General features: G+C 39.2%; 1 pseudogene; it reads left to right on the top strand.

Annotated features, from left to right (window-relative positions):
• Window positions 1-14,082: 14,082 nt before the first annotated feature.
• LOC139448458 (uncharacterized) overlaps window positions 14,083-14,711 on the top strand; it is a 54,609-nt pseudogene continuing 53,980 nt past the window's right edge.

Raw genomic sequence — 14,711 nt, 5'->3', positions numbered from 1 at the left:
GTATTAACATTACTGGAGAAGAAATACATTTTCAAATTCTGTTCGTTTTAACATTGACATATAAGGGCCGGACAACTATCCATTGTAGGGAAGCTGCACTCTTGCGGTAACCCAGAGTTACCATGTCATTAACTCGACATTCAATTTGCAACATTAAAATGCTTTCGTATTGCGGATGACTAATCTTTTCCCAATCCGTCATACAACGTATGACATAAATGTACAATGTTATGGCGAATGACGAGCCGTTCGAATGTACACTAAAGTTGTAATTTGAATGACGAAAACAATTAAACATTTCGTCATTCGAATGGATGTTAATGTATGTTGAATGACGAATAAAAATGGCGAATACCGATTAACATGCTAACTTCTTGCTGTCCACAGTCACTGTATAATTGTACAGAACTGTATAAGTAAGAACATCACTTCCAAAAGAAAATCACACCTTTAAGAATATATACAGGAAACTAACAGACAGGGACAGATATCTTTTGTTCGTTATGACCGGAGTTCGTTTTAAGCATAAATGGAGCAAAACCAATTCAAAACGGTATTTAAACTTCTCAATATTTTCTGATTAAACTGTATATCCATATAAACCACGGGCGACGTTAAACAAGCAGGACCCTGTTCCTGACCCGCGTGTTAACCTCTTGGGTGTTATTATTTCACACTTACTGCAATATATACTACCCCATGGACGGTTACCATAGCACTTAGCACTTTTTTCATAACGGCTCTCTGAGACAACAGAGTTGGTTGGTTGGTTTATTGTTTAACGCCGCACTTAGCAATATTCCAGCTGTATGACGACGGTCTGTAAATAATCGAGTCTGGACCAGACAGTCCAGTGATTAATATCATGAGCATCGATCAACGCAATTGGGATCGATTACATGTATCAACCAAATCAGCAAGCCTGACCACCCGGTCCGGTTAGTGGCCTCTTATTACAAGCATAGTCGCCTTTTACAGCCAGCATGGTTGCTGAAGATTAATTCTACTCCGGATCTTCACGGTTCTGAGACAACAGAGACCCTATTGTGTCACGACTACAGTTCAACCAATGAGAGGCTAGCTACTATCACAAGCATTCACCTGTAGGCATTCCGATGGGATCAAGGGACAGAAAGCCATCCCATATATACATGCTGTCCGAAAGACCAAAAATACATACGGTTAATATATGGGAGATTGCTGAGAGTGCTGTTGTCTGCTGTTATGTTAAAACAATCATTCACCTGTGCATCATTTTCTACAAAGTTGGAGTCTCGAACTTTCAACCTCTGTGTTGTAAACAAATATGACAGCTTACATGTCAGTGTATGGCATTTATGATACATATATCCATTCTCAGACTACTAAGGTTCGTCATAAGACATCAATAGCGGTAATCATATCTTGGGGGCTGTAAATAACAATGAGTTGGTGCGACAGTCGATTTTGACAAATTTATGTCAACAATACTTAATGCAATTTTGGATATTTTTTTCAAGGATATTACAATACATAATCCAGATATACAAAGAATACTTATATATGAAACTGGTGTGATTTTAATCCCTATTTCAGGACCCGTCGGCATAATATTCTACCCAGAAGGCGGGATTTGTCTCTATATTATTCTACCCAGAAGGCGGGACGTGTCCGTATGTCATTCTACCCAGACAAAGTTGGGGTCTCTAACTTATAACCTCTGTGTTGCATCATTCTTTGGGTGAGTATCAAAACTGGTTTTCTGTATATATACCGCTATGTTTCCAGACAGTGAGAGAAAGACTGCAGAAAAGGCCATTACAGAGAGGACAGGCATTCCACTATATCAACTGTTTTCCATGTTTTGAAAAATATCGAGAGTGGATATGAAATTGAGCCCAAGACGAAGTTGACTTTGGATGACATAAGGCGACTTGGTATATTGGCGTCTATAACAGTTCTTGTTTATAAAGAAGCAAAATAAGAATTTGCATGCAGTGGCTGGGCAGAAATTATGAGGAATTCTATCACCACTCCTAATGCATGAAGAGCAAGAACGACGTTTGAACTGTTATTTGGAGCATAGAATTGTCAAATGGGACAATGTTATTTTCACACATGTACCCAAGGGCTTAGGAAAGAGTTGGGGTCATATATCCTATTAGATCTAACCTTAGTAATCGTAATGGGCCCCCAAGGGCTATGGATAGAGTTGGGATCACATATCCTACCAGACCTAACCTTAGTTATCGTAATGGGCCCCAAAGGGCTATGGATAGAGTTGGGATCACATATCCTACCAGACCTAACCTTAGTTATCGTAAAGGGTACCCACGGGCTAAGGATAGAATTGGAGTCACATATCCTACCTGACCTAACCTTAGATCACATATCCTACCAGACCTAACCTTAGTTATCGTAATGGGCTCCCAAGGGCTATGGATAGAGTTGGGATCACATATCCTACCAGACCTAACCTTAGTTATCGTAAAGGGTACCCACGGGCTAAGGATAGAATTGGAGTCACATATCCTACCTGACCTAACCTTAGATCACATATCCTACCAGACCTAACCTTAGTTATCGTAATGGGCTCCCAAGGGCTATGGATAGAGTTGGGATCACATATCCTACCAGACCTAACCTTAGTTATCGTAAAGGGTACCCACGGGCTAAGGATAGAATTGGAGTCACATATCCTACCTGACCTAACCTTAGATCACATATCCTACCAGACCTAACCTTAGTTATCGTAATGGGCTCCCAAGGGCTATGGATAGAGTTGGGATCACATATCCTACCAGACCTAACCTTAGTTATCGTAAAGGGTACCCACGGGCTAAGGATAGAATTGGAGTCACATATCCTACCTGACGTAACCTTAGATCACATATCCTACCAGACCTAACCTTAGATATCGTAATGGGCCCCCAAGGGCTACGGATAGAGTTCGGATCACATACCCTACCAGACCTAACCTTAGATATCGTAATGGGCCCCCAAGGGCTACGGATAGAGTTGGGGTCACCTATCCTACCAGACTTAACTCAGGGCTCCCAAGGGCTAAGGTTAGAGTTGGGTGACATGCCTTACCAGATCTAACCTTAGTTATTGTAATGGGCCCCCAAGGGCTAAGAATAGAGTTGGCATTACATATCCTACCATACCTAACCTTAGCTATCGTAATGGGACCCCAAGGGCTAAGCTCAAGGATAGAGTGGGGATCACATACCCTACCAGAACTCACCTTAGTTATCGTAATGGGCTCCCAGGCAATCTAGTGATTCTTATTATCAGCAAAGATCCATGCCCTCAGAGTATGATGACAACCTAGTCTGACCACCCAATTCATTAGTTGATTAGTGTTTGGATGTTGTTTTGTCGTTGTGTTTGTGTGTATGTATGTGTGTATTTAACTTAAATCATGAATCTTATACTTGTTTCTCTGTGCTTTTACAATGTAACCCAAATTTTTTTCGGGAATAATAAAGTATTCTCTTATTTATGTCATTTCTGAACAAAGTGTCATATCAAGGTTAGATCTCTGTCAACACAGTGCCATGGAAAAGCCCTAGAAATAAAAGTAAATACTGCATTGCTTTAATCTGCTTTTCAAGAAAATGTGGCAATAATTCATGGAATGATATTCACCTCGGTGAGGATCTCTCTGCATTGTCGAACAAGTTATTTCCTATGTAATATATGTGTTGAATGACCCTGACTTTGTTGTCAAAATATTGTTTTGACATTTGTTAAATATGGGGATAAATGTCATCTCTGAATGTTTGACATGAATTATTATGGTTAGGGTAGTTCTAAGTCGGAATCACAACCGGGGTCTTTTCATTTGAATCAAATGTACAACATGTACAGTTTGGACATTTCTGTGATGTGAATGCTACTTATGTTTGTAGAATGTCCGGATGAATAAAAGAGACAGTCATCCGTGCAGAAAGACCATAGAAGAGCAACAGTGAGTGGTAAATATTTTGAAATTATTCTGTTTGGTTCATATGGTTATTTTGCAAATATGTCTTCAGTTTGTTCCTTATCACTGTGGGCACGGATGTCCTATTGCCTAAGGCACTACAATTTTCTGTGCCGAGTTGCATCTCTTGGGCTTAGCAGAAACCTATAGTCATGGGTTCAAATCCTGATTCTCCCCGATTATGTTGCTAGGTTTGTCAGCATTATACACATGCTCGTGGGATTCATCAAAGACCTGCATCACTTAGGACTTTCTTCCCACATCAAACTAACATGCAGTGATATATCTGGAATACTGTTCAAAGCAGTGTTAAAGCCAACTCATTTATTTAACACTGCATCCAGCAATAGTTTGGCTATATGACAAGGATTGTAAATATATATTTTCCCATGTTGATGAGTTGAAACAATCACTAAATGACATCTCTTGAAAAGATTCCCAGCAGTCTATGCTTGCCACACAAGCCTAATTAATAGATCAGGTAGTGATCGAGTAGGCTCATTGATCGCATGTAATCATACCACAATGATGTGGGATATTGTCCATAACAGTTATCATCGGTTTGTCTGGACCGAGTTCATAACATTAATCACTGGTTTGTCTGGTTGAGATTTGAGATGTGATTATCTTAAATGTTTGGCATATAACAAGACTCACATATGATAACTTTAGTGATTTTGCTGCCTTCTATCTGTAAGTACATGTGGCAACAATTCTTTTTGATTGCTAAAATCTTTTTACATAATGCTGCAGAAACTGAAGTCCTGCTTCAGATCCCTGGATGAATACTCCAGGTGGACAATCTGGAAGGACAAGGCAAGGGAGTCCTTAACAGAGAGTGCACCCCTTCAGATATCAGAGGTGACTTGCAGACAGCGATGACGAGGGTCCTGTTATTTCAATGGAGGCTGACCGAGAAGTTGTATGCCAAATGGTACTGGGACACACAAAGCCTGGTCTGGCTAATGTGAGAAGACCAACCAATGCCTAGCTGGAGTGGGATCCTTCCAGGACATTTAAGAAATTCTTGTCTTGTGGTAAACACTTGAAAGGAATGATGTGTTGGTTTATTATCAACTATAATTGCTACGCCTATCGTACTTGGTATGGAAGTAGCCGCCAGAGTCTCAGGACTGGCTTGAATAGCGATAAAATTTATTTCTCGTAAGGTGCAAAAAAAAGCATTAAAACATGATAATATTAGGATACTCGCCGAAGCAAAGCTGAACAGCATTGAGGATCATATTTCAACAGCACTGGCTGATTGTAAGATATCTGAGGATTAGTTTCGTTTAGTGCTGTCAGAACTCACCAAATACAACGTAATGAAGCAGGATATTCGATCAAATTCTCGTAAGACCAGTGGTATTAGTGAAGACAAGAAAAAAGTTCATAGAACAGGGGAGACAACAAGTGTGTCAATTATTCCGTGCCAAAACCAAAGAACTGGTTTGAGATTACAAATAGATTGCTTGATCACATTTAAATGAATGCTTACATAACCAAATACGGTCATCAATTGTTTCCTTCCAATTTTGAAAAAGAGTAATAGTCTGCTCTCCTAGTTAAATGAACGAAGAACTTCGCTAATAGCTCTTCCCCCGTGTGGAACCGGGGCAGAATATTTCCACAGCCTCCCATTGCTGGTCGTATGAGGCGACTAAAATGGGCAACCTGTTTGCCGTGGGTTGCGTCCCTGTGTCGGCGGAGGACGGGAGTCTGGTAGTTGAGGGCACTGGTTCCTGGAACTGTGTTCCTTTGCCCAACACACTACTTCGACGGGTGGTAAGATGGGCCCGGTCTTATCAATCGGCTGGTCATGCCAGGCCCTGTGCGTAATATTGTATATGCACTCCTGTGTTGTATTATAATGTATATTTTGGACTTATTATTTTGGACTTGGCCATGCATACTTTGTATGAATTACCAATTTTGGATGGAATAAATTGCCTAGAGTCTTACGCCAGAAGGCGGTGGCTCATGGGCCAATCTGGTGATGTTGACCTCTGTATTCTGTATGTCTCCAGTTTCTTGTCATGGACTGAACCTTCCTGGCACTACATCTGGTAGATAAATATAGCTATTCACGTCATATTTGCTGGAGTATACCATCCCTGTATCCCTGGTGTTTGCATCCTGGATATCCGGTGCAATATAACACCGTCCTTGTTGACACTCGATGGGGGGTGGGGAACAGGGGTGCTGAATCATTTTCTTTTCACCATGGCTCTCCCACAATCTGGTTCATCTCGTAATGAAAAAAAGAGACGTCTAGAGGAAATTGAAATTTCAATTGGAAATCTTTCGCAAACTATTGATTCCTGGGCAAAATTCCTGGTGATCGAGGCTACTGATAACTTACCTATCAAATTGAATCCTTTTGCTGTTTCTAAGGCTGTGTCCGGGATTTGCGGTGAGGTCAAGAACGTCACCCGTCTCCGTAGTGGTTCGCTTCTTGTGGAGTGTGCACGGAGACAGCAATCTCTCAATCTTTTATCTATCTCTACATTTGCCAATCTTGAGGTTGTTGTGTCTGTGCACAGAACATTAAATTCTTGTCGAGGCATTGTTCGTGACAGGGCTCGTTGTCTGTCCGACATGTCTGAAGAAGAAATCGCTACGGAGTTGGAAGACCAGGCTGTTACTGCAGTTAAACGTTTTACTTTCAAGAAGGACGGTGTCATCACAAATACAAACACGTATCTAATGACGTTTGCTCGTACAACCCTTCCCCAGTCAATTAAAGCAGGTTACTTCCACATCGGAGTGGATGTGTATGTCCCCAATCCGCTCCGATGGTACAAGTGTCAGCGTTTTGGTCATGGCTCCAAATCCTGTCGAAACTCGGTTGTTTGTCATCGTTGCGGTGCCAACCATGAGAGCACTGACTGCGAAGATGATTTGAAATGTGCAAACTGTTCTGGCCCACATGTTGCTTCATCTAAATCTTGCCCTGTATGGCAGATTGAATCTAAAATAATGAAACTGAAATGTGAAAGGAACATACCCTACCTGGATGCAAAGAAACTATTGAAAGATCAGACCACAACTACTTCTACTATTTCTTACTCCGCTGCAGTCTCACGCCCCGTAACATCATCATCTATTTCGTGTCAGACTGACTTGACATGGGTCAAGTCAGAACAACCTGTTGCTACAATTCCAAATTCCACTATTTCCACACCTATTCCTGCCATCAGTCAATCAAGTTCAGGATCTCAGACTGAGATTCAGTCTGAGACACAATCCCAAACGTCTGGGAAACAACCTGCAAATCTGAAAAAAAAAAGGAAAAGAAATTGAGTAGAAAACAGCCACCTATTGTCCCTTCACCTTCAGAGGTTCCTTTACAGAACTCCTTTGGGCCTCTGGACATGGAGGTTACTCTGTCCTCACAGGACAGGCGGGGGAGTAGTTCCTCCTCACATTCACGCGAGCGATCTCCAATTGAGCCACCATGACTCAATTGTCTAATATAATGCAATGGAATTGCAGAGGACTTAGGCATAATTTTCATGAACTGCAGTTATTAACAAGTGATTTAAATACATCAGCAATTTGTTTACAAGAGACGTACCTTAAAAATACAGATAAGTTTGATTTAAAGCAATATAGTTCATATCATTCCTTCTCTCCTCCAGGAGATAAAGCTACTGGAGGTGCTTCTATTCTAGTGCGGCGGGGCGTTGTTCACAGTCCTGTTCCGCTTGACTCGACTCTGCAAGCAGTTGCAGTTAGACTTACACTGCATATTGCCTTCACACTTTGCTCCTTATACATTCCTCCTTCTTCAAATCTTCAGCGTAATGATCTACAAAAACTATACGACCAGCTCCCAAAGCCCTGTGTCATCATGGGTGATCTAAACGGGCATAATCCTCTATGGGGAAGTTCAACCATTAATCAAAAGGGAAAAGTGATCGAGGATTTTGTTTCCGACAACGATCTTTGCATTTTTAATGACGACTCCGACACTTACTTACACCCTGCTACTGGTACCTATTCAACTTTAGATCTGTCTTTGACTGATTCAGTTTTGTTAAATGAATTCTCATGGTGCGTCCATGATGACCTATGTGGGAGTGACCATTTCCCCACGGTGCTTAAGCCCATTAATCCCGCTGATGATCCACCTTCACCTCGATGGAATTTTTTGAAGGCTGATTGGCCTTTATTTCAATCTTTATGCAAAGATAAATTAAAACCTACCTCTTTTCTGAACGTTACTGACCCGATTCAGTTGTTTTCAGATCTACTGAATGAAATTGCTGATGCATCAATACCTAAGTCCTCGATCAACCCACGTGTTCGTAAACCGTGGTTTGATGACACTTGCAAACACGCTAGGAAATGTCGTAAGAAGGCGGAGAAATACTTCCGTAAACATCCTACTGTCCACAACTTGAAAATCGTCAAAATTTCAAATGCTAAGGCGAGACGTCTATTCAAACAAAATAAACGTCAATCCTGGCAGAATTATGTCTCAAAAATTAACTCTCGTACCCCCATGTCCAAGGTATGGAACATGATCAAAAAGATCAAAGGCAAGGGATCAAATTCTACAGTTAACCATCTTAAGGATGGCGATACTTTGCTAACGAATAAGTCTGATATTGCCAATAGCCTTGGGAAAACGTTATCTCAACATTCGTCTTCATCAAATTACGTTCCTGAATTTCAAAAATATCAGCTCCAACAGGAAAAGAAAAAAGTAAATTTTACATCTGATAATGGTGAAGATTACAATGAGGTATTTTCACTACATGAGCTATATACTGCCTTAGGGCAAGCTCATGATACAGCAGCAGGCGCTGATAATATTCATTATCAGCTGCTGAAACACTTGCCCGAATCATGCCTTGAAACTATGTTAAATATATTCGATGAGATTTGGACATCTGGGATGTTTCCAGCTTCATGGCATAATGCCATTGTTATCCCCATTCCCAAACCTGGGCAGGATCATTCTGATCCATCAAATTACCGACCTATATCTCTCACTAGCTGCGTTTGTAAAACTTTTGGAACGCATGGTAAATAATCGATTAGTGTGGTACTTGGAAGCGAATAATCTTCTTACCAATATACAATGTGGTTTCCGGAAGAACAGAAGTACTATCGATCATTTAGTGCGTTTAGAATCATTCGTTAAAAATTCCATTGTAAATAGACAACATGCTGTATCGATCTTTTTCGATTTAGAAAAAGCTTACGATACAACATGGAAACATGGTATTTTAAAAGATCTTCATGATTTTGGATTAAGAGGCCGTTTGCCTCATTTTATATCACAGTTTTTAACGGACAGGCAATTTCAAGTCCGAGTGGGTACAACCCTGTCTGATCATTATAATCAGGATCAGGGTGTCCCACAAGGCAGTATTTTGTCTGTCACTTTGTTTAGTATTAAAATAAATAGTCTCTCAAAAGTTTTAAATGATTCAGTTGATGGATCACTTTTTGTGGATGATTTTAATCTATCTTGTCGGGGTAAAAATATGCACACAATAGAAAGGCAATTACAATTATGTCTTAATAAAATTAACAAGTGGTGTTTAGAAAACGGGTTTAAATTTTCCAAATCAAAAACTAATTGTATACATTTCTGCAGAAAATATAAGCCACATAAGGACCCTGAACTATTTCTGAATGGCACTCCTATCAAAGTTGTTAAGGAGGCCAAGTTCTTGGGACTATTTTTTGATAACCACTTAACTTTCCTTCCGCATATTAAATACCTAAAAGCTAAATGCCTGAAGGCACTCGACTTATTGAAAGTAGTTTCTAATTCCAAGTGGGGAGGGGATCAAACAACCCTCTTTACACTTATACAGGTCACTAATTCGTTCCAAACTTGATTATGGCTCCATCATCTATGGTGGAGCCTGCAAAAGTAATTTACAAAAACTCGATACCATCCATCATCAAGGCCTGAGGCTTTGCCTTGGAGCTTTTAGAACGTCTCCCATTCACAGTCTCTATATAGAAGCAGATGAGCCTTCTCTTAAACAACGCCGTTTAAAATTATCTTTACAATACATCACTAAATTATATTCTAATCAGTCCAATCCAGCTTTTAATTGCGTCTTTAATCCTCTCTACGAAGATCTTTACAATAAGAAATCAACACTGACTCCACCACTCGGAATCAGAATAAAATCTGCAATATCAGCTTCTAATATTCAACTCCAAGATATAGCTCCTACTAAACTTTTCTCATCTCCTCCTTGGCAAATGGTAAAGCCAGAGGTAGATCTTACATTAACAAAACTAAAGAAATCAGAAACTAACGAATTAATTTACCAACAAGAATACAGTCAATTAAGAAACAATTATGACACTTATAAATCTATCTTTACAGATGGATCCAAGGATGGTGGCGCTGTTGCTAGTGCCACCGTCATTGGATCCAGAACAGTATCTTCACGTTTACCCGATAAAAGTTCCATATTCACAGCAGAAGCGCACGCAATTTTAACAGCACTACAATATATCAAGAAGAAATCAAAATCTAAAGACTTCATTATTTTTTCAGATTCACTTTCGTGCCTTCAGGCTATTAAAAATATGTCATGTAAACATCCATTTTTAATTGAAATTCTTGAGTTTTTTAATGATCTTGCGACTGGCCAATATGACATCGTTTTTTGTTGGTTACCAAGCCATGTTGGGATTGTTGGTAACACACTGGCTGATGCTGCCGCAAAAGCAGCACTCAATAAATCTGTGACACCACTTCTTTTACCATACAGTGATTATAAACCTGTCATTAGATCTTACAGAAGATCTAATGCAGAAGAAGTGGGACACCCAAGTGGGTATAAATAAATTACATGCAATAAAAGCGAATATCGGTTATACCTACTTGGGTTGTCAGTCCAGATTTGAAGAGGTCATTTTAAGACGATGTCGTATTGGCCATTCACGTTATACTCATGAATATATTTTAAAAGGTGAGGATCCTCCATTCTGTGTCCCTTGTGATGAAAGAATCACGGTCAAGCATGTCCTGCTTGACTGCATTGATTTTTCCATCACAAGGGATAACTATTTCAAGGTTACATCTATGAAGGATCTTTTTAATACTATTAGTTCTCATTTAATTATTGCTCTTTTAAAGGAAATTGAATTATTGCATAAATTTTGAATGTTATTTTCTGTACATAATCAGTTTTTTTTTATAATTGGTCGAATAAAATTAATAACTGAGATCGTTAGTGGCTATATCCTCGAAGGGGGTTGAAGTAGTGTAAAATTATTGTCCCCCTGAGAGGGTATGTAAGACCACGTCTTTCACAGTATATTTATTTGTACCACGGTTTTAATCGTAGCATATGTGTTATTTTAATGTTTGCTAAATTTGTCAATAATCGCCAACAGCTGAAGGGATGATGTAAATCCGGCTAGGGTCCATGCAGGTAGCAAAAGTACTGTAAGTCCCCATGGACCCTGGCATGGTGATCTCTCTTCAGTGGCTGGCGATCTATAGCTCATTTTTATCTTGTATTGTTTCGTATGTTGTTATATTTTTATTGCTAACTACTAGTTTTAGACATGATCTGTGATAAATCTAGTTATTTTACTGTCCTTCGTCGACAGGTTTTTATTTTTGGTATAATTATGTGTATTATTAATGTACTTCTCGTCACGATATGGCTGAAATACTGCCGATGTGACGTTAAACATTAACTCACTCACTCACTCAACACACATTAATCTTGTTGACAGCTCACCACTGAGGCCTCGTTAAATCTAACATTTATTATAATTTTAGTGTTAATAGTATCGACTTTCGATTTAACATTTGAACAGGAACTCCAAGACGAACAAATTTACAACGTATAGGACATATACGTTTGGGCTCCGTTCTGCGCCCGTCTGTCCGATTTCAATGGGGAGAGGAAGTTTTGGAAACCACGATAGCAAAAGGAAGGCAATTTTGCATACATCATGAATGAATAGATATGTTGCTCGAATACCAAATTTATCATCGATTCCTGAGTTATGCCAAGACTGGTGTAATGTGGAATCATTTCTTTCATCCATCAATAATTCTTGCCGCTGCATTCGGTACACGTTACATTTTTCTTAGTAGTTCCTGTTTGATGTGTATAGGGTGTCTGATAGTCCTTAGACCATTCACTGAGTTTTCAGCGGTTCTCAGTCATAAACGTTCTCAAACACAGCTTCCCTGGTCTTCAACTCCAACAGAATGATTATCGAGAAGAAGCGTTTGATTAACGGTGTGTTTTTGTTTACAACACATCCTGTGCTTCCTGAATAGACCGAGAATTAAAGCGGTCCAGGACTGAACCTTGTAGAAACCATACTTAAGGACACTTACCGTTGATACCTTATCCCTTATAATTACAGACTAGCGCCTATCCTGAAGGTAGGAGACCGACCAATTCGCATACAACATAGTTAGACTGAATTGTCCAATATCAGCGTTCATGTACTCTATCCTGCACTGTCGGCTGATTGATACTCCAAGATTCATACCTGTGTATCTAGCGTATACAGACAACGCAGTTATATCCTCACGAGGCATGTTATAGTTTTGCAGCTGTATTCAAAACACATCATAACCTCAGAGGATGTAAATTACGTAGCCGTGTACAAGTAAAATATGTGTGTTGTAACCAATCACTTGTCATCTGCAGCGCACATTAATACTGTTGCATGGTTGTCAATGAATGATCCCACTACTTATATATAGTATACAAGTATTAAGATATTTTCAGACAAAATTCGTCTATTATTTCGATATGCTCATAAGCAATGGTTAAAATAGAAAAGTAGACTTCACCTACAAATCGTTTTCATAGTCATTCAAATGATAGCAGACTTTTATTTCCCTTGATTATTATTGAATAAAGTAAAAGGGACACAATGCGATTATTATTATGATTTAACTGTTCAAACACGACTGAAATTCAAAAGCGCTTGTAGAAGAAGAGATGAAGGTAAATATTTAAATATGTTAACTATTTCATAATCGAAATCATTTCTTATTTTCAAGATTGAATAACGGACAATGAAACTGACCACAAGTGACAATTCCTGGAAGCCATGTTCCAGGAATCTATAGGAGTGGCGGGTTCTTCAGGATTACCTTACCCTTTTTGCGAACACCTGATGTCATCGCTGATTTCCAGTGATCCATCCATATTCTTGTTGCCTTCTTACGCCCAATGGAATCTGTTTCAGCGTTGACGTTTTAAATGTGTATGTCATTAAGAACTCAGTTTATTGCCATCGGTTCTGTAACATAAAAGGATCACTGCACTTAAAGTAAGACAATCATCATCGAAAGTGTGTGTTATTGATGCGATGTTTCTGCATGGAGAATGCTCGGTTGATGAAAGTCGGGTGCTGTTCGTGAATATGTTTTGAAATTAAAAAAACTTCAGGTTCGGTAATTGAACAATTCGGCATTGAATTTCAACAGACAAATGGAAAATATTTTTAGATGATTGATTTGTTCTGTGGAATCGGAATGAAGTCGATTTACAGTGTTTAATGGATATTTTACAGATACTCTATCCAAGTTTAACCTTTACTGTAGAGATGAGTGATAACAATCTAGATGTAATGGTTACAATATCAAAAAATAACATTGAAACAGATGCACTGTATATTACAAACCAACCGATTACATTAGCACGTAATCTAACTCAATATGCAGTGTCCTTCAAGACGTGTCATAGTCGTTCCGATGCTTAATAAGCTTTTAAAGTACTTCGAAATGTATCAATATCGAGACAAAAAAACATGGGGTGTCTGGGTAAGAATATATGTGGCGACTAAATGGACAGCGCAGTTAGGCTCGTTGACCTAGCCTTCCCATCCTAAATGTCAGTGTTGCCATGCTTTTCACCGTTTGTGCGCCTTATGTAATGGTCGACTGAAACAGAACAGAAGGTGTCCAATTGCTATTATTTTATTGTATTCTGTTCAAAGCAGACTTGTTATTTGAAACATAAATCCGGTAGTGTTTCATGAATTATACATTCTGATATCGAACACACCATTTCTTGGATTGGCTTCCCAGGATTATGTTCTATTGTTCCTTGCCTTGTGTCATGAAAAAATGCACCTGATAGTCTTGAAATATGTATGCTGAGCGTCAGGAAAACTTCGGCTTTGTATCGCCTCTCAGCAGATATCGCGTTCCCATGCTGGATCGCTTGGGCTTAACACAGCATCGTTCTCACTGGCTTTGCGGATGTTGAAGACAAGATGTCGCTTCATGTGCTCGCCAGTCTGGCATTCTGTCTTAGTGTTTCGAGACTGAAGTACACACATGGTGAGTATTGTTCTGTTTGGGGGTGTAGTAAAGCAAAATGTTTTTTGATAGTTAAATCGCCATTCGTATCACATTACTGGGATTTAATTAAGGTTAATTAATTAGGAATGTTAGCTTTGATCACGAGTTCGTTGTTCCTGCTAATGATGTGTAAATGAATTGAATAATATATTTCCTCATAGGCATTTAGTCCGAAAAAAAACTAGCATATGAACAAAATGCAACTAAAACTTACAATCACCTTCTTGAGGTGACTGATTACCCGATACATATACATAATACTGAATGGGCTATACGTGTAATACCAGTGTTGAAAAAACGAGTGAATAGTTCTGGTGTTTGACGAGCGAAATTGGTATTACACGGGTATGAGTATATTTATAACTTGGCGTTTTTAACTGTTTAAAACCTGATTTCCCGTCATAAACTAGGTCA

This window comes from Haliotis cracherodii, unplaced genomic scaffold (genome assembly GCF_022045235.1).
Source record: "Haliotis cracherodii isolate W230 unplaced genomic scaffold, xgHalCrac1.p SCAF_7, whole genome shotgun sequence".
Lineage (NCBI taxonomy): Eukaryota > Metazoa > Mollusca > Gastropoda > Lepetellida > Haliotidae > Haliotis > Haliotis cracherodii.
This window is presented reverse-complemented; position numbering and strand designations above follow the sequence as displayed.